Source organism: Pithys albifrons, chromosome 8 (assembly GCF_047495875.1).
Source record: "Pithys albifrons albifrons isolate INPA30051 chromosome 8, PitAlb_v1, whole genome shotgun sequence".
Classification (NCBI taxonomy): domain Eukaryota; kingdom Metazoa; phylum Chordata; class Aves; order Passeriformes; family Thamnophilidae; genus Pithys; species Pithys albifrons.
Window position 1 is genome coordinate 17,283,648 of NC_092465.1, and position 18,488 is coordinate 17,302,135.

Genomic DNA, 18,488 nt, shown 5'->3' on the forward strand with positions numbered 1-18,488 from the left:
AGTAGAGAAATAAGGATTTTCAAACTCACGTGGGAAAAAATTGTTCAGATACAGCAATATTTTGCCTTGCAACTTATATAAGAACCTTTGGAGATGTTCACAGTGTTGTTAAATAATTTAGTCACTTATATTAGAGTTATAATTTTGTTTGCATGGTTTTTTTTCAAATTCCATCTCTCTCAATAAACACAACATTACTTCTTTGTTATAAACAGAAATTTCAAAAATACAAGTGCCACAGTAGTAAGAGCAGAGAACATAACACTACAAAGGATCTCATAGATATTGAAGATGTGTCCTTTCCCCTTACACAGTTTGGTTAATAAACTTATGAAAATTCACCATAATGTTATGCAGACTGACACTCTGGTACAGAGGCAAATAGAAAGTGGCTCTACTCACCGTTATGCAAGAGCTACGTGAATTCTTATTATCCAATTTGCAAGCAAATAACTTCCATTTCACTGTGATACCCACACCTTACAGCAGTTTGTTCCTGTCACTCTTACTGGAAGACTGTTTCAGAGACTTCACTCTTCTCATGGCTGGAAATCTCTTTAGCTCCAGCCTGGATGGACTAACTTTCAATTTATATCCATTTATTTTAATGACAACATTGTCTGGCAACTTAAATAACTTCTTTCCTTTCCTAGTATTTGCCCTACCCTTCTTTCCCCTCCTCCTGGTGTATTTATAGATAGCAATTATATATCCCTCATTCTTTGTTTTGTCCAGCACTACTTTTCTGCATTTCTTTCAATGCTCTTTCCTAATTATGGGTGACAGACTGTTTTTGGCACCCAAAGGAGCTTTGACCAGTGCCACCTACAATGGTGTTCACACTTAGATATCCCTTCTTTAAGTCTCCCACATCATATCTAAGGAGGATCATTTTTGTCTTTCCCAGGGCTCCATCCCAGCTCTCTCAGCATCATTCTATGACTAACCAAGACATTATAATCTTTCTCTTGCCCAACTGGCACAATTAACAACAGAAATAATTTCTACCTCTGTTTGGGTGTGATTCAGCATTTGTACTATTAAATTCTACCCTACACCCCCAGCTCTCTATTCCCCTGTAATGGTACAGATACTTTTTCATCGACCACACCACTTTTAGGAACAATGAAAGGGTTAACAGTCTGAAGGACTAAATGAAACAGTGATGCTTGAAAATCTCTACCCAACCTTAAAGTAGCCAAATAATTTCCTTTCCAGAGCACCTGGTACCATACATACATTCCCCTTGCCTAATACATTGTAGTTATTAATAAACAGTTATTGCTTATTATTTATTTTATTATTTATTTTATCTTCACACTCTTATTTATTGTTCTTGCAAAATATATATCAAATTTCCATATTACTAAGGTTATTTAATAAGGCTGTAGCTGTTACATCATTTTTTCCTCTGCTTTTTCTCTCTTCTTTGTTTTGGCAGATCTTTAAAGAAAAACTGGACCCTGTACCTGAAATTTAATTTTGCTTCTTTAAGCATTTTAGGATGGATAACAGACACCATTTCATTGTGGGCCTACTACATTTTGTATGTACTTTCCAAGTTTCTACAGATGCTTCCCGTCCTGATTCTATTTTTCTTCAAGATCTGTACCATCCTCATTACAGAATTTACTTTATTTGGCCATTATCTACACAGGGTTTCATCTCTACCCCATCCTTGCCACATAACAGATCCCCTTTTATTTGTGTGGTAGGAGAAACTGTCAGTCTTTCAAATATTGTTTACAGATGGTGTGTCTGTAAAGATGACAGATCTGACTGCATCCTCTGCTTCTAAGTTTACCAAAGTTTTCACCGATGATCTGGTATGGTAGGGCTTTCTTCTCCTATGACTTTCGCTCTCTTTGCTCACTCCTAATACTTCTTTTTTAAGGATTTATGAGATGGTAACAGCCTTCACTCTATACTTACAGTGCAAATTTTTAAATTATTATTTAAATTAAATTGGTTTTAATAGATTTGGAACCTTCACCCAATTTACATCACTAATTTCTTTAAGTATAATACTTCACAAGGACAAATGTTGAAAAAGTAATAGGACTATTCTTGTTCAATCTTTCACTTATTTTCAATTTAATCAACTTGGGATAACTTTAGCTAGGTTATTTTCTACAACCAGCTGCTCTATGTCATCACTACCTAACAAAGACCACCTAGAATAGCATCGTGGTAGTCCAGTGACTGCTTAGTGATGAAATCTGCCAGCTATTACATCCTGGAATAACTGGCTCTGCTGTTATCAGGAACATTTGCTTTATACTCTATTTCTGATGAGTTAAAATATCCTGCAATGAGGAAATGCTTGGGAGTTTCTCTTCGATGTTAGTAGTCATCTGATTTAGATCTAAGTGTAACAGTTCCTTAGTGGTCTTTCAGAAGACTTTTAGTTTGACAAATTCCATTCTGCTCCTACTACCTTTCTCTGCCTCTGCAAGCAACTTCATTGCTACCGAGTAATGCCTCTGTACCTCTGGGTTTTTTTCTAGTTTTCTTAGCAGACATAGTTTAAGTGCATTTCAGTCATATTTTACCCATCCACCACACCTCATTATTCTTGGAAGTTTCAGAGTCATCCTGAATGCTGCAGTTCTAGCCTGTGCTTGTTTGTCTGCAATTTTTGTACACAAACATCTCAGTTCCTCTTCTATGATAATGAGCAAATTATTTTTAATTATCACATCCCTCTTATTCCTGACATTCAGGCCACACACACCACATTTCCACCCATGTCAGAGTTGATTTTGCCCGTCCATTTCTTTCCCTATTTCTTGCTCATCTTTGTTCCCATTTCTTCCTCCCTCCAATACATTCACCACTTTCTGCTTTTCAGAACCATGAGCGGAAGTTACTTACAAGTGTTTCCAAAGGTTCTCTCCTATTCTTTAGCTTACAGTTCTTTTACTTATTATACTGAAATTTTAACATGTCTGTTGTTATCATCTATTATTTTTTAGCATGCTACATGATCTGATCCTATAATAATATATTGATATAAATTACAGCGATCTTGGTTCTGGAAAATTAATACCAGGTTTGCTCCAATGTAGATCCTGGAGTTTGTGTGGAAAATATTCTTTCTTCTCAAAAGTTAAGTGCCTTACAACACTCCTCATAACACCAATTTTTAAGACATCTGCTGCTCTTTATTATCTTGCATGCTTTAACACACCCTCTTCAGGAATGAAACCCTTAAGTGGGAGCTTTTCCTTCAGGACAAACCTACTCACACAGATTTCCTCTGTTTTTTGTTCTTTCCAGTGCTCACTCCTTCAGTCTTTTATCCTACAATGTGATCTGGTACAGTTATGTTTCATCCCAAAGATGATTGCATTGCCAGAGGCACTAAAATGGCTTCTGTGTTATAAACTGAATAAATAATAAACGTGCATGCACATACTCTGTGTACATTTGCCTGGAATACACTCACTTTAGCCTAAAACTATGCTCTAACACTACTGCTGACTTTACATTTATGAGGCAGTTTTAAAATAGCTTCAGTTAAAATAAGTGTATTTTTGCATAAGAAAACCTAAAGTGAAAGTTTGAATATACTGTTGAACTTGAGTAACTATGTGGGAAGTCTTGTCAGTTCTCCTGGAGACATTTTAGTCATTGGGAGTTAATCATTACCTGAAATTATGGGACAAAACAGTCCACAATATAGTGTTGTGTTAGGGAAGAAATGTAGACACTGACTCATAGCTGTCATTTATTCAGTCAGTTATGGTATGAGTCTTTCCAGCATTATTTCTGCTTCTGATTTACTGAGCCGGTGGAGGAGACTCTCTCAATTAGAGCAAGATCTTGCCCACCTTAATCAGGAGAAACATCTGAGTGTCTAACTACCATGTGGTCACTACAAAATTTTAAAACTGTATGAGAAACAGAAGGATAAAGAGGTTAATGAGTTAATTTGAGTTAATGAGTTAATTTGAAACAGGCATCTGAACGCCCTTTTACATCAGAGAGTGATAGCTGTGCTCAGCAATGTCTGAGCGCACAGGAGAACCCAAGGAAAAGGTTAAAGAGGTCAAACAGTGGTGCTACAGTTGATCCCAGTGACTGTGCCAAGTCATGGACATGGAGATCGGCAAACCTCCAGGGAACAGAAGACATGGGGCTTGGGCTGACACACAGAAGACGAGGTGCCTCACTCTGCACTTTCTGTAGACACAGTCAAGACCAAATTGGTTCCTGTCTTGGGCATATCACATGCTTACTGCTACAGAGTACATTGTTCTTTCTGTACTATAAAGCTAGGCAAGTTCCTCTCTGGCTCTGTAGTGTGTGAACTTTCTTGCATGTAGGAAAAGCAGAAATGCAGCCTTCTGCCTGTGTCATGTTAACTTGAAGATTAGACAGGATGGGTACACAACCTACAAGTCAAAAATCATGGTAACCATTTCAGGTAAGATTATCTAATAAATAGTGTCAGCAGTGGCCTGGATATATTAATAGTATCTTGTGGAAAGTGTATATTTGCCATATTCTCATGATGCCAGCATTTTTTGTCTTATTGTGAAAGGCAATCAATATTTATGGTTTTAAACATACAGAGCAAACAAAACCATTGCAGTTATTTATTCAGACTGTGCTGACAGACAACTGTTAGTGATGTTGTGCTGTCACATTACTGAAAGAAATATTCTTTTTTACTAGGTCTCCTTCATCATCTATTTGCTTATGCGGAGTAATAAAACCTCTTTTTCCTTCATTCCAAACTGATGTTTTTGTTCTCATGTGTTACCATCTGATTCATTCTTACCACTTTTACCGGAGTATTTTTCTTTTCTTCCCCTGCTGCTTCAAAAATCCCCTCTTAGGTTTATTTGCTAAGCTTGTGGGTTGAGCAATGACAGTTTGATTTAGCTCATGCTTCTGAACTTACATTTTAATGAATCTTTCCAGGCTTGGCCTTTTGCTTATATTCTTCTAAGTTCATATTCTCCATAGTGTATAATTTCCTTTATGAACCTGGTACCATACTTCTTCTAGTGTTATAGTGATGATTGAGAAAGATTGTTCCTCAGAAGTAATTGTTTCTCTCTTAAAACCAGAACCAGTTCAGGTTTAATGTCAGATGGAGCATCACAAGCTCCAACCTGGACTGCCTTCGTGGCTGAAGAAATTCCTTAGTGCGGCTCTTGTGGCAGAAATCTGACCATCTCTTTTGTTTATAATGTGTATTAGTACTCTGAATAACAGCACAGGCATCACAGAGGCCTTGATTCTATTCCACAAGGACAGTAGGTAAATATTGCTAGAAAAATAACAGTCCACTGTCAGGAGCAGGGGATTTCCAAATCTGAGCCTGAAAGCCTGGGTGGAGGACAGCCAAGCATAGGAGATGTGGAAGCCAGGAAAGGGTTGGAGAGGGCTCAAAGCTTGCTGAAGATGATTTTAAACAACCATTTGAGGTATTGGCTATGGTTTTAATATCCATTGCTGTTGGATGAGATCAATTGCTGCTAGCATGGCACTCAAGGAGGAGAGAAGTATCTTCTGGGGATGAAAAGGTTCATCATTCCAAATGGGTTTTCTGCCCTGTGGAGAGATGACAGCATTTGCAGTCCTATCCCTTAGACGGTTCTGCTAAGGGAAGAAAAAACAATCTCTCCATGACCCAAATAAGACACCTCTGCAGACACAGCCAGGAGATTTTATCATGTGAGTGCCATTCCTAGGTAGTCTGGCAGAGCCTTATTTCAGGTGCAGTGCTGAACAAAACCTCATTTGGACCAGGCTCTACCCCACAGATAACAGGCTTGCAGATGTCTGAGGATTGCCTTGCTAGCCTTCAGTTTGTCTGGATGGTGGCAATGGGAAACAAACCCTAAAGGAGAAAACTATCCATAAATTTGCAACTCTGTAGCTCAGGAAAAGGATGGGAATTTGTGCCAGAGCAGCACTCCTCCAGCTCTGCTCTACTCAACTTACCCCGTCTCCTTTGGGTACTACTGGAAAAAACTGTTGAGCAAGTGTACAGGAAAGTCAGATGCATTCATTTGTGTTTTCTTATACACAGGGTATGAGAGAGCAAGACGGATCAGAGTTTTGAATGCCACTGAGATGCTGACCAGGTGACAGAGGCATACTCCTGTCTTCCTAAACTTGCAAAAAGAAATATTGTTAATAAAAGGACAGGCATCTCATGCATTTCCCCAAGCTCCTTCACTCTTAACTGATAGCTTGAATGCTTAATTAAAGCTTTAGAAAGGAGTAGATCAGGATTACTGTCTTATTTTCTCTAAGGCATGCTTCAGCAAGCTGATGCAGACTGCTAGGTCAGTGAGATATTTCAATGTTATAAGACATCATGTGTCAGGCCGAACACATTAAAGGCTCTGTTAAATTTGAACATGGTCATGAATCACTCAACCTTACTCAGCCAACCAGTATTAATATGAAAAGTATGAGTTACAAGGGGGTTATTTTGTTTTGCTTTTATATAAGCAGGAGGATGAGGCATCTGAACAAAGGTTCGTATGAGACAACAACAGTAACTCTGCTCATGTAGGAATGGTTTGAACATTTAGATCGTAACACAGAAAAATCTACATTTCCATTAAAATTCTGACAACTTGATTTAGACAAAGACTGTTAAAACTATCAAACCTGTTTAAAAATAATAAATTCTGTATATAAAACAAAACCTTTTGAAAAAAGTTTTCTCCCATATCTCCTGAGAACAGGTAATGTTCAAATTGAATGCTATTTTAATTAGTTTTTCTCTTTTTCACTATTTATGGACATTGTTATATATTTTTTTTACAAAGGTAATTAACTATAAGGTTGTTTTAGGCTACATCCCTAACACAAACTAAGTCACTAAAGTGCATTGAATAGTCCTCAACTTTACTGGTACTAACAATGACTCTATGGCCTACACATTGTGATAAGTATTTACATGTTCTTACATACTTTGAACAATATGTCATCATGATTCATCATCCTTTATCTGTCTTTATTTTTGCTGATTTTGCTTCTTTTATAGCTCACCTCTGTCCAGACCAACCTCCTTCTAAACACAAGCTTAATCATACCTAGACATGCAAGCTCAGCTGGAGAAAGAGGTGGTGCTCTCATCAGATTAACAGTTTGCTTTCTATTTCAGTAGCATGAAAATATTTTGCTCTCAGGAAAAAAGCCTTCTTTTTCTTTTCTTATCATAGGATGTGCATTGATGAAGCATCTGACAATGACATTCACTACGGACTATTATTAAAAGCACTTGCTGCAGTAAGATTACTCACTCACTTTCTGCACATTTTTGGTAAGCATGTGGTACCTCAGAACCTGTGCCTGTCACTGGGGACAGCAGAGAAGCACTCACGGAGCTCCATAGCTCTGCCAGAAAGAAAGACTGTTTTTTGGCATCAGGAGCAGTAGTAGCTCAAGAGTGAAAGACCATTGTTCAGAAGTGGCACAATCATGAGAGATAGTGGCACAGCAATAGACGTGCTGAGAGCACTGCAACCAGAGACGCAAGTAACAGGTCTATTCATAGCCCTGCTTTTCCCCAGGGGATGGCGTCTTGCAAGTGACTTCATTAGCTGCTGACAGCAGACAGACTGCGTCGTGCTGGGAGCGAAAGGGAAACACTCATCAGATGGCCCCAGCCACAACTGAGGAAACACGCAGAAGAGATAACTGGCAAGCGTGGTGCTTTCCTAGCTGTTCAGAAGAAGTTAGTCACACCCCTGAATGCAGTGCTGTATTCCTTTTCATTTGGCAGGACTATCTTCTTGTGTACAGACTCTGCACAAAGGGTGCTGCTGTCAATTCAATGCACCCTTGGAAACTGCCCAGGCTGTGGGAGATGGGGTCTGAATTCCAGATCAGTTGCTAATTGTAACCCCCCCGCCCCCCAAATATCTTGGCATATTTTACTTTTAATAGTCAAGAGAAGACACCCACTAAGCCTTGTTACCTGTCATACAAATCTGCACTGTGTTTGACCTCTTGCACTGTGTGCAATTGAATTTCCCTCACTGTATGGCCAAGCAGGATGCGTGCTCTTTTTGTTGTCTCCAGTGCATTTACTCACAGAACAGAGTCACACAGCCCAAATGACCTGTATCAATAAAAACAGGGGTTCCCACTCCCTCCACAAGATTATAAACATCCATCCCTACCAGACCAACTTGAAGGTGTTAGTTGGTTGCCTGCTGGTGCTCTCCACGCTCAAAAAATCTTATTAACAGCTGAAGAACTGGTAGCTGAAACATAAGGTTTTCTACACACAGGTACTTCCCATTTTACTCCAAAAATTTACAGAAAAACACTTTGCCTTACCTGCCATTCCCCAGTACACTTGTGCATTTTTTGGGTGCAGAGCAGACTCCCCAGCATTACAGCCACCCTTGAGCTGCAGCCCAGCTTTTTGTTGGATCACAGAGCTTCTCTTTCTCCATGTGGCAACTGCCTTGCTCTTGCCAGCCCTGAATCCAAGCCTTCTTTTTAAAAGCACACCACCATCCTGCTCCCTCTAACTTAATTTTTCTCTGTAGATTCTCCAGGCTTGCCGAGTGGCTGTGTTTCAAACATTAATACTTTGATTACTGGCTTTCTTTAGCAGTTTTTCTACTCTCCAAACCCTATCTCACAGAATGTTTGACAAAAACTGGCCTAAAATGCCATTAGTTGGAGGAAACACTACTAGTCCTTCATAACCAAGCAGGCTATTTATAGGAATGATGACAGTGTGTCTAACCCCACAGTACAATGAGCATGACACTGTCCAGAGAAGACAGGATGATAGAGGCTGTTCATAAAATCAAAACTGGGATTCACATGCTGTACGTCAATAGCAATTTAGCAACCACTTTCTTTCTCCATTCCAGAGGGAAGAAATAAAACACATGTCACACATCGCCACCAGAATAACTAATGCAGTATTTTAGAGAGTAATGCTGAAGTTCTGTATCTGTTATAATCCTAATCCCCTCTCTTTCTGCAATGCAGTGCTTCCACCTCTCATGCACCTGCTTTCACACTTCCCAAAAGTGCTTCTTCCCCATAAACTGCATTGCAGGTTCATCTTAATACACATAAAACTAGGTTCTTTGATCTGAGCAGCAGAATTCAATTAGTTTGGGGAAAAAACCAGAGGAATCCCTGACAAGACTCAGACAAAACTAGAAATGGCAGGGAGGCAGAATTACCTTAGGGTATGCACAAAGAAGCATCAGTGCCAGCTGAGTTGTGAATCAGAGCAGCAAACAGCTGTAGTACTCTCTTCTAAGGTACTGTGTAGCAAGCCAGGCATAAAGAGCAGAAGGATACCAGTGTATATATCATCTCCCTGGGCAGGAGATGAGGAGCTGAGGGAACACTGTAAGAAAAGGGAAGACATGTTTAAGGCAGGCAGAGGTGAGATGAGGACCTAATGAAGGGTTAGAAATGCACCTAGTGATCAGAAAAACCTGTGAAGGGGCAGGGAAATTACATTACTTGGAGTGGGACTGGAAACTTCAGTGCCAGGGGCACCATGCAGTGGCACAGTGTGGCTCAGCAGCCCACTGGCCCCTACCCCATGGCCAGGCTGCCCTGATACCAAGAGCAGGGGAGCCCAGTGTCAGCCCAGTGGATTCCAGCTAAGGAGCCCTTAACGCCAGAACTGACACTTTTCCCTCTACTTACAGTAATAAATAAAGCCACTACCCAGTCTTTGCAAGACCCAACTAGGAAGATAACAACCAGCTCATGCTCCATCCTGCCTCATATGCTTGGGGCACGGCGCTTTGGGCTGATGCACACAGGTGGGGAGGTAATGGCCCCCTGTGCTGACTCTCCCCATGTTGAAGGCATGTGGGGTGTGCTGCCATGGAATAAACATCCTGTAGTGTCCTCTCCCCCACCCCCCTACAAAGAAATGAAGCCCTTAGCAAACTTCACCCACCTTGCACATGTGGGTGACTCCCACCAGAGAACTGGTGGCACAGTCCTGCGGCAGCTGCAGGGTCCCTCAGAGGCTGGGTGATGTGGGATGCTGCACTGCACCCCCGTGAAGCTCTGCACATCTCCAGCTCTGCTCAGTCCTGTCCTGAGCCTCTCTCAAACTGGGTCACTTTTGCTACAATGTGGCAGTCAGTGAGGACCGTGTCTGGAGGGCAGAGCCCGGGCAGACAAGCCATGGGGATTACTGGAGGTTACTTCTCTCATGTCAGTATCACCCATGACTACTTTGGTTTTTGACAGAAAGTTGCCTTGGGCCAGAGATGGCGCTGCATTCAGTCCAGCCTGTGCTGAGCTATGAAAGGACAGTGGTGGAAGGCAATTTCCCACAAGAGCATCCAAGCTGCACAGGTGTTTCAGAGCAGAGGGAGAAAGGGAACAAAAGAGCTTCAAGGAGTTAGGCATGGACCCAAAGTGGAATCAATGGGCAAAGCAGTACGGTCACAGTAGAAAAAAGAGGTTATAGTGTAAGAGAAGAATCCCTTAGAATTGGATGAACAAACTGTCAGGGCACAAATTTTGCTTCGAAGGAGCAATAAAATGTGTGGTTCCCTCTAAAGACTTACATCATGGTTCTTAACTGATACATACCTGGAAGCTAATAAGAGCCAGAAGTTGTAAATTGTCAGTTGATTAGGAGGCCAGAAGTGCCTAAAAAACAACAATGCTGCAAGAAAGTCCACCATGCTCCTCCAGCCAGGAGCCCTGCAGGGTGGGCAGCACTACCCTGCCCTCCTCATTTTTGGCTGTCAGTCAGCTACAGTGAGACATAGATTGCCTTGGCAAGCTGTGTCTGGTGCACAGGGTTACTGAGCAGCAATTCTGTGATGTGTTGAAAGCCAAACTGCTTGTGGCAGCTGAGAAGCATGAGGTGAAGGGAGGCTGAGGTGGGGCTGAACTGCCCTGAAGGCTGTGGGTGAGACCCAGAATATTAGCAGGACCAGAGATCTCCCCTGCCCTCTCAGAAGCCCAGCCTCATGTACCAAGTTCTGATAGACATTTATAGGTATTTATATAATACCAATCAGAAAGACCATTTTCCTGAGCTTGTAGAATCAATGTGGCACTGGGTCTGTGACACACTAGGGAATTCTATTATGCACCTTTAAGGTTGAAATTTAAATGGCTACAGAATGACTTGCTAGTAATAATTGACAATAAAACTTCTCTACCAAATAACAAAATCACATGAAAAGAGGAAGACCAAGGTCTTCCACATTGTGTTTGCCTACCACACACCTTTCAAAAGACATGGCTGAATTTTTGCTTTGATACCTGGAGGAATACATTGCTGATAACTAGAACTGAATTTGTACTTAGATATGTATTCCAGGGAAAAGTATTACCCAAGTTGTCTGTAGTGGTAGTGGTAGCAACTCATTATGATTATTTTTATTTTTTTCCCATACAGGCACAGAATTGAAGACTAATTAAGATTAATTTCCTTCTTAAATAAAGATCTAGGGCTGGATTTATCCCACATATAATTCTGTAATTTTGGATCCTGTTGATTGATTTCTTCAGTAATCCCTAAGGATCAAAAGTCATGGAAAATTTGAAGAGAAAGAGGATGTTTGTTAAACACAACTATATATGCCTTAATGCACAAACAATAAGTAAGACCAGAAAGTATTTTTCCTGTGATAAAACGCAGCCCCCATTAATCCCCAGAAATTTGCTGCTTTTCTTCAGAGCATACATTTATTGGTAATATACACTTCCCTGAACTAGGTAAAACTCACAGCTGCAAGAACAGAGGTGGTAAACCAGAGGATTGTACATGCAATGAACAAATTACATGTAAAATTATTTTTGACAGGCTCAGTGAAATCAAATACTCTTATTGCTTATGACAGTCCACCTCAGTGACTGTATTGCATTTGCCTAGACACATCCCTGAGAGGAAACACTGCACCTGCCTGGCATAAAACCTCTAGATACAGAAGCCAAATAAACTCCCATGTGAGAACTTTATCAGAGTAGGGAGGATAAATTCCTTTATTCCTCTGCTATGCAAAATTAAGTAATAGAAGTACATGAATATTTCATGGCACAGATTCTTCTGATATATATTTATTCAAGGTGGCAAAAACCACAGGCCTGTGTTCTTGAAGGTGTTTACTTGATCCGGAGTTAAACCTTTGGGTCAAATTAATGCTAAGTCATATTCCTGTACATCATCATGGACAAATATTGCCTTTACTTGATTTGTAGATATAAAAAATTCTGGAGGTAGTGGTGGAAACAGTTTATATGTTATTACTTCTATTACAGTGCTACCTCCATCAGAAACAGAACTTTGTGGTAGAAATTGCACAAATTTCATTAGATACAGCTCATACCCAAAAACTCAACACAGGTGAATTAATTCCACAGCAGCAGAAGTAAATTTTGCACAGAAGTTGCTAGAAGGGGGGCACGGCAATGGGGATTGACTCAGAGCATGATGCAGTCTGTTAGTAAACAGCAGCAGAAGGCAGTACGGACTGAAGAGGGGCTCTGATGCTACAGGAGCAGATGAGCTTTGCTTCTGCTGTCTGGTAACAGGACTGCTCAGCAGTGTGCTGGGGAGAAATCAGGCACCATCCAGGTCTGGCCCAGGCCAAGTACAGTGTCAGAAATTACTATTCAGAACAGAATTTAGTAGTAAACATGAGTTCTATTTTATCGTTCATAAACCTGAGTGGAGTGAAATGTAATGTAATCTCAAGATATCAATAAGGATAAGTTATATCAAAATATTATTTTCATAATTAATAAACCAGGTAACAGTTATAGTATGCAATGAATGGTTACATGTGGCATGTGGGACTGAGTTCTTAACAACATCACAGATCATTTCATTACAACTTTATAATTACTTTTTTAAACATTAATAATGCAATAAAACATCCAAATAAGACAGATGAGAGTGTAGTAGTATTATTATTAATTAGGCTACATAAATGGACTCTGACCTTCATCTGTGTTTAAAAAAATCAAAGATAATTAAGTGATGCATAGTTACAGCAATCCTTATAAAACACTGAAACTTCAAACATACTATTTTCATAGCCAAATCAATTTATGAAAAATCTTATACAGTAAAGGATATACCATTAATCCTTCCATGTTATTTACACATTGACAAATTTATCTGTATTTCAGAATGAATTACATTCTCTTTTGCAGCCACCATCATATTTTATCAAGATACCTGTTGGAACCACAGGAAATTTTTTTTTCCCCAATTCATCAGTTGAATGTACTTTATAATATTATTAGCTGCAAATTAGAATGATAATACGAAAAGACCTAGAATATGTGCTCTGAAGCCTTTAACCATGCAATGCACTACTTACCATTCAGGACAGAACTTTCAATTCAGAAAGTACTGACTGCATTACCAGGCCTATTGTCCAGACCCTCTGCTAGACATATCATTTGTCTCTATTGTGGTAATAAAGAGATTCCTGGCATTCTGGTATTAAGAAACCAGAAATAATGTATTAGTTTTACTTTCCCTCTGCTATTTAATAACGAACACATACAATAGAGCACACAGTTTATAAGACTGTGAAGATAGTATCCTATTGAATGACAGACTGCCTGGTTGATTTACATGAAATACCAAGTGCATGTACGAGAAAAGGTTAAAATTAGATTGACGAGCAAATGTGCTACCAGACTGCTGGCTGACAAGTGGCAAAGTTATGCCAATGTATTACTTATTCTGGAGGCACCCGAGAAGCAAGCAGGAGGAGAGTAATTCATGTGCTAGAATACATTCACATTTAGCATAAACAAAGAGTCCTCAGGGTCTGCAACAGGAACATATTAGCTACATGTAATTTATGCCAACCAGTAAGTCAGTGGAACAATTTCATTATTAGATATGGAATTTGAATGACTTGTGTTTTCTTAATCAAGAGTGGGCTGCCCTACTGTCATTTAAATTATTTCAGAATAATGCCCTGATGAATGACTACATTGTTCTTCCAATAAATGTATGCTACATCCTCCTTCCTGCTACCAGTCACACAATGAAAATACAGATTAGTCATGTAGCTTTTCACCGTGGCTCTTAGATTATAGTCTGACTGACTGCTTCTTGGTCACCATAAAGAACAGTCTAGTTCAGTTGTGGAGACTCATTTCCCTTTCTCCTTTCCTTTCAGGAAGTTCTGCTGAGATCCATGCAGTCATCTATACTAAAACTTGTTCTCTAAAAGGTGTGAACTAAGTAAAAATTTCAACTTGTACAAATTAAGGTGGTTTGGCTCTTAAAATTCAGCAGTGAAGAGAAATTGACCTTCATGTTCTGGACATGCAGCAGATCTGAAAATATAGTTTTATGGTTCTATTGGGTACAAAAGTTCATCCACCGGAGATTCAGGGCACCTCTGTAAGCATCAGCATTAATGATGAGAATCTGGATAATGGTGATAATGGATAACAACTAGTCAGATGTGTCTCAATTGGCATCTATGAACTAAAACCAGCATTCTGAAAGAGATAGAAACAAGTTAAATTACAGAAACCTACTACTTTTTAACTCATTCTACACAGCTCAACTTTGAGAACCTGTTCCTTTATGAAGTGGACAACACAAAACTGTTTTTCTGCCTTTGTAGCTAATGGCAATTCTGCAGTTTACTCCTGTGGAATTACAGGTTGGTTACAGAATGAATTTTTCTACATGTGAACATGAATTAAATAGGAATTTACAGAGCAGACAATATGGGCTTGAACCTGCTCTTCATTGGAACAACTTTCTGATATTTTGATAATATGAAATTTCATTAACACTAATGCTGTAACAGACCCAAACCCATTTGCCAACCTATTTCCTTAGGAAAAGTGTTCTATTTCCTTTCCAATTGCCATGACAGATAGCAAGTTATAGGAGGAAGATAACTGTCCCCATTAGTCATCACCTTGTCAGGATGACTGGCAGTCAGTAGCATTCAGGCTTGCTTGAAAAGCTAAAGCTAGTTAAGATCTTCTTAAGTTTGGACTGGAGAGATACCTCCGAACCTGCTGCCCCTCAGTGACACCTGAAAAGCTGGTCCAATATTTTATGCCAGGTCCTTAATATGTCTGTTAGTTTCTTCTTCTTCCAAAATTACTGTCAAATAAGAGGGGAGGCTGGGAAAAGGGAATTCAAGGTTTGAACCACAGCAGGGTCTCTTTGGTCTCTTTTTAGTCTCCCTCTCCTGTAATATTATTCTTGCAAGTGATTGATGACCAGGGATACACAGGAACAATTTGGTACTATCTAAAACGATCCACTAGGGTGCAAAACAGCCTCTATAAAAAGAGTAGCCATTTCTAGAAAAATCTCTGCTTTAAAGTGATGATATATTGAATGGAGTTTACCACCAGGGCCTTCACAAGTAGCTGGTAGAAGCAGTTATTAAAGTAGATATTAGGCTAGACTGAGATCTTGTGCACAGTTGTAGCTCCCATGAGTACGATCACACTGACAGGCTGGTTTCAGTCCTTTAGGCAAGAGAGAGGCAAAAAAGTGAGAGACGCTAGCAGAGCATCTGCTGGTTAGATCAAAAGAAGTCTGTCTTGTTGGCAAAGCTATTGTCCTTTGGTCACACCAATCCTAATTTGAGTCCTGCTTGCAGCAGCATATAAAACCTGTGACAAACACAGTCATACTGACATTGAGCTGGATGCCAAAAGAAGATAATCACAAGTACTTGAGACTGCAAAGAAAAAAAACCCCAACTACACACAGGGGAGGAACGCTTTCAGGTTTGAAACTGGAAAAAAAAAGATTGTGTCTTTTTCTCTCCAATCCTTATTCAACATACAAAGCAATCTTCAAAAATTGCAAACACACGCCTGGATCAGATGTTTTTCAAGAAACTCAAGTCTGTGTCTGTGCACTGTTTAGCCTAAGGCTACAGCATGTGAAAAACAGAGAAATACTTTATTTCCAGACTTACAGTATTTTTATTCATGACTGTCTATGAACTCTCCCACTTGTTCTGGTTGTTCTTTGGGTCTTTTATTGTGCCTGATACAGCAATCTGGCCTGGTCCAGAAGTGAATCATCTAATTACTTTGAAGAGTGACAAAATCTTTGGCAGAGATTAACAAATGTTTCTTGTAGTCCACAGCTAAGAACAAGTCTGTGTAGGTCAGAGCCCCTGGCCAGGCCTGAGGCATTGATGATGCTGTCCCAGGCTGAGTGTCCGGCAGAATCAGAGATGAACACAACAGTCTAAAACACACTGGCAAAGTGGTTCTCCTTGACCAAAAGGGGTGCTGCAAAAAGCCTCCGAGACTTGAAATACTAACCTCCTCTGCAAGTTATGGTTAATTTATTCATTAGGTTCAAGCTGTACTACAGGCAGTGACAAGCAGCAAAAAGAAACATTTCTGTGGGTTCCCTCTCCCACCTGTCCCATCTGTATTAGTAATCTAGATTAATATGCAAGAAGTTATCTTTAGTGATCACTGAAAGGTTTTCTTGAATGAACTTCGCAAAAATGAGCTGCCTTTTCTCTACAACCCTCAATGATTCACATAGTTTCATTTTGTAGTACAGATTTTTTATCTAGCCCTCAAGATACCAATTTATTTTCAGAGCTTTATTTACTTCCTGAAACGGTATTTCTTTCTTTTACACTGTGTTTTGAACAGACACATTTTCAGCTCTCTTGGCCTTTATGAAGATAAAATAGTAATAAAAAAAGATGCTTTCAAGAGTATATGGAAATAGACTAGCTTTAAGTTAATGGTGAAAAGGTTTACAGCTCTGGCCTGTGTTAAACCTTTGCAACCTGCTTGACTTTTCCAAATTCCCTTCCTGTTCGGCTTCTTGTGTTCGTCTGCCCCAGGCAAGCTACTTGTCAGTTCTCTCTGACCCTGCTTAGAGCATTTGAGTTTTTGTTGACATTGTGGGTTTTATTAGATTATTATTTTTTCCTCCTCTTGCCTGCTGTCCAGTGAATGCATTCTTATGCTTTTCATTAACCAAAAGAAAATAACAATTTTTGTTTTCCTCTGACAAAGACAATCCTATTGTTATTTTACTGATTAGTGAAAACACATTATTAGAAATGTGAGCAGTTGCAAAGGAAAGATGAGGTTTTGCTTTTAATAACAGGTAACGATAAACACACTATAATGACATACTATGAATGGGTGTTTACCTTTTCTGATTATTTCGGCTTATATTGAAGATGCCCTCTGGCGGCTGCACCATGAGCTGTTATTTAAGCTCTTGGGTAAGATCAGCAGCTGTGGGACAGCTGAGGTGGGGGACGTCTGCCCTGTCTGTTCCCCTACAGCACTGATAGCCAAAGGCAGCATCACCAGAGAGAGCCCGAATCCCCAGCAAGCACAGAGTGCCCCTCTGAGTCAGGGCTCTGCACTCCTCACTCACTTTGTGAGTCCGTTTAATAAAGGGCAGGTCCAATGGTTGCATTTGCTGATGTAGCACATCACCACTTAGAAAATTAATTGCAGCCTTTAAACAGGGCAGCCTATTCAGATGATCCCCATCTGGGAGAGATGAGCTGTGCATATGCTCACTGTAATACATGGAATGGTATGGTTTGTCCTGAATTGTTTTCCCAGAGACAACTGGCTAGTTTCATTTTAGGAGAATTCCTGTAACTGCTTAATTCATTTTTTTAAAAAACTGTAATCTCAATTTTCAACAGTTCAGTACAAAATTCACCCTGGAATAGAGAGTAAAGCTTTGCTGTTTCTAGAGATACCACAGTCAAGATGGAGCTAGACCACTCTCTTAAATGCAAAACCAGTTTACCCAGAAACAACTTAAACCCCAAGTGTTTCCACCCTTGTACACAAGCTTACTTCCTTGCTGCTGCCTTTCTTCCATAACTTCTGCAGCTCAGGAGCTCAGGGTGCAGTGACTTGTTTGAGTGCACAAGTGACAAAAGGCCTTTTGCTGTGAGAAGCCTGCGAGTTGCTGATGAGCTGCCTCCTTCCCACTCACTTTAGTACCCTCTGCCTACCAGCAGCTGGAGCTTGTTGAACTATGGAAAGAGAGCAGGGCAGGGCTGAAGGAGGTCATGAACTTAGGATATACACAGCTGGTAACTTCTGGAGCATTTCATTCTGTCTAGCTGCACTGGCCTTTCTTAAAGCTGTTTGAAATCTAGCTTTCATTCTGTTCTGGCAAAGACAGCAACACTTGGAGCTCTTTGAATACTCGCTCCCCCAGCTCCACTTGAATGTTTTCTTGACATGAGGGAGACCTGGAGTATGTCACCCCTTGCTGTAGTCCCTGCTGTGTACCCCCCTCCTCCCTCCCAGGGCCATGGCTCCCTGTGCATGAAGGCCAAAATCTGATCCAGCCTAGCTGTGCAACCCAGCTCAGAGTGCTTGCTGGAAAAAACCTGTGAGAAAGTCTAGAGATAAGAAAGGTAAAAATACAGACAGAGGTAGAGCTACAGGGATAGGATTGCCAGTAGCTCAAGCGTTCTGGAGGGAAAGCATCAACATGAAACAGGTATAAAACAGAAATGAAATAAACAGCAAGG

The 18,488-nt window shown here is 40.2% G+C and overlaps 1 protein-coding gene across 1 annotated transcript in view; it reads right to left on the bottom strand.

Annotated features, from left to right (window-relative positions):
• ITGB6 (integrin subunit beta 6) overlaps positions 1 to 8,369 on the bottom strand; it is a 48,781-nt gene extending 40,412 nt beyond the window's left edge. Inside the window, exon 1 of the mRNA XM_071562080.1 lies at positions 8,317 to 8,369. The gene's annotated coding sequence lies outside the window, so the exon portion shown is untranslated. The remainder of the gene's footprint in view (positions 1 to 8,316) is intronic.
• Positions 8,370 to 18,488: the final 10,119 nt, after the last annotated feature.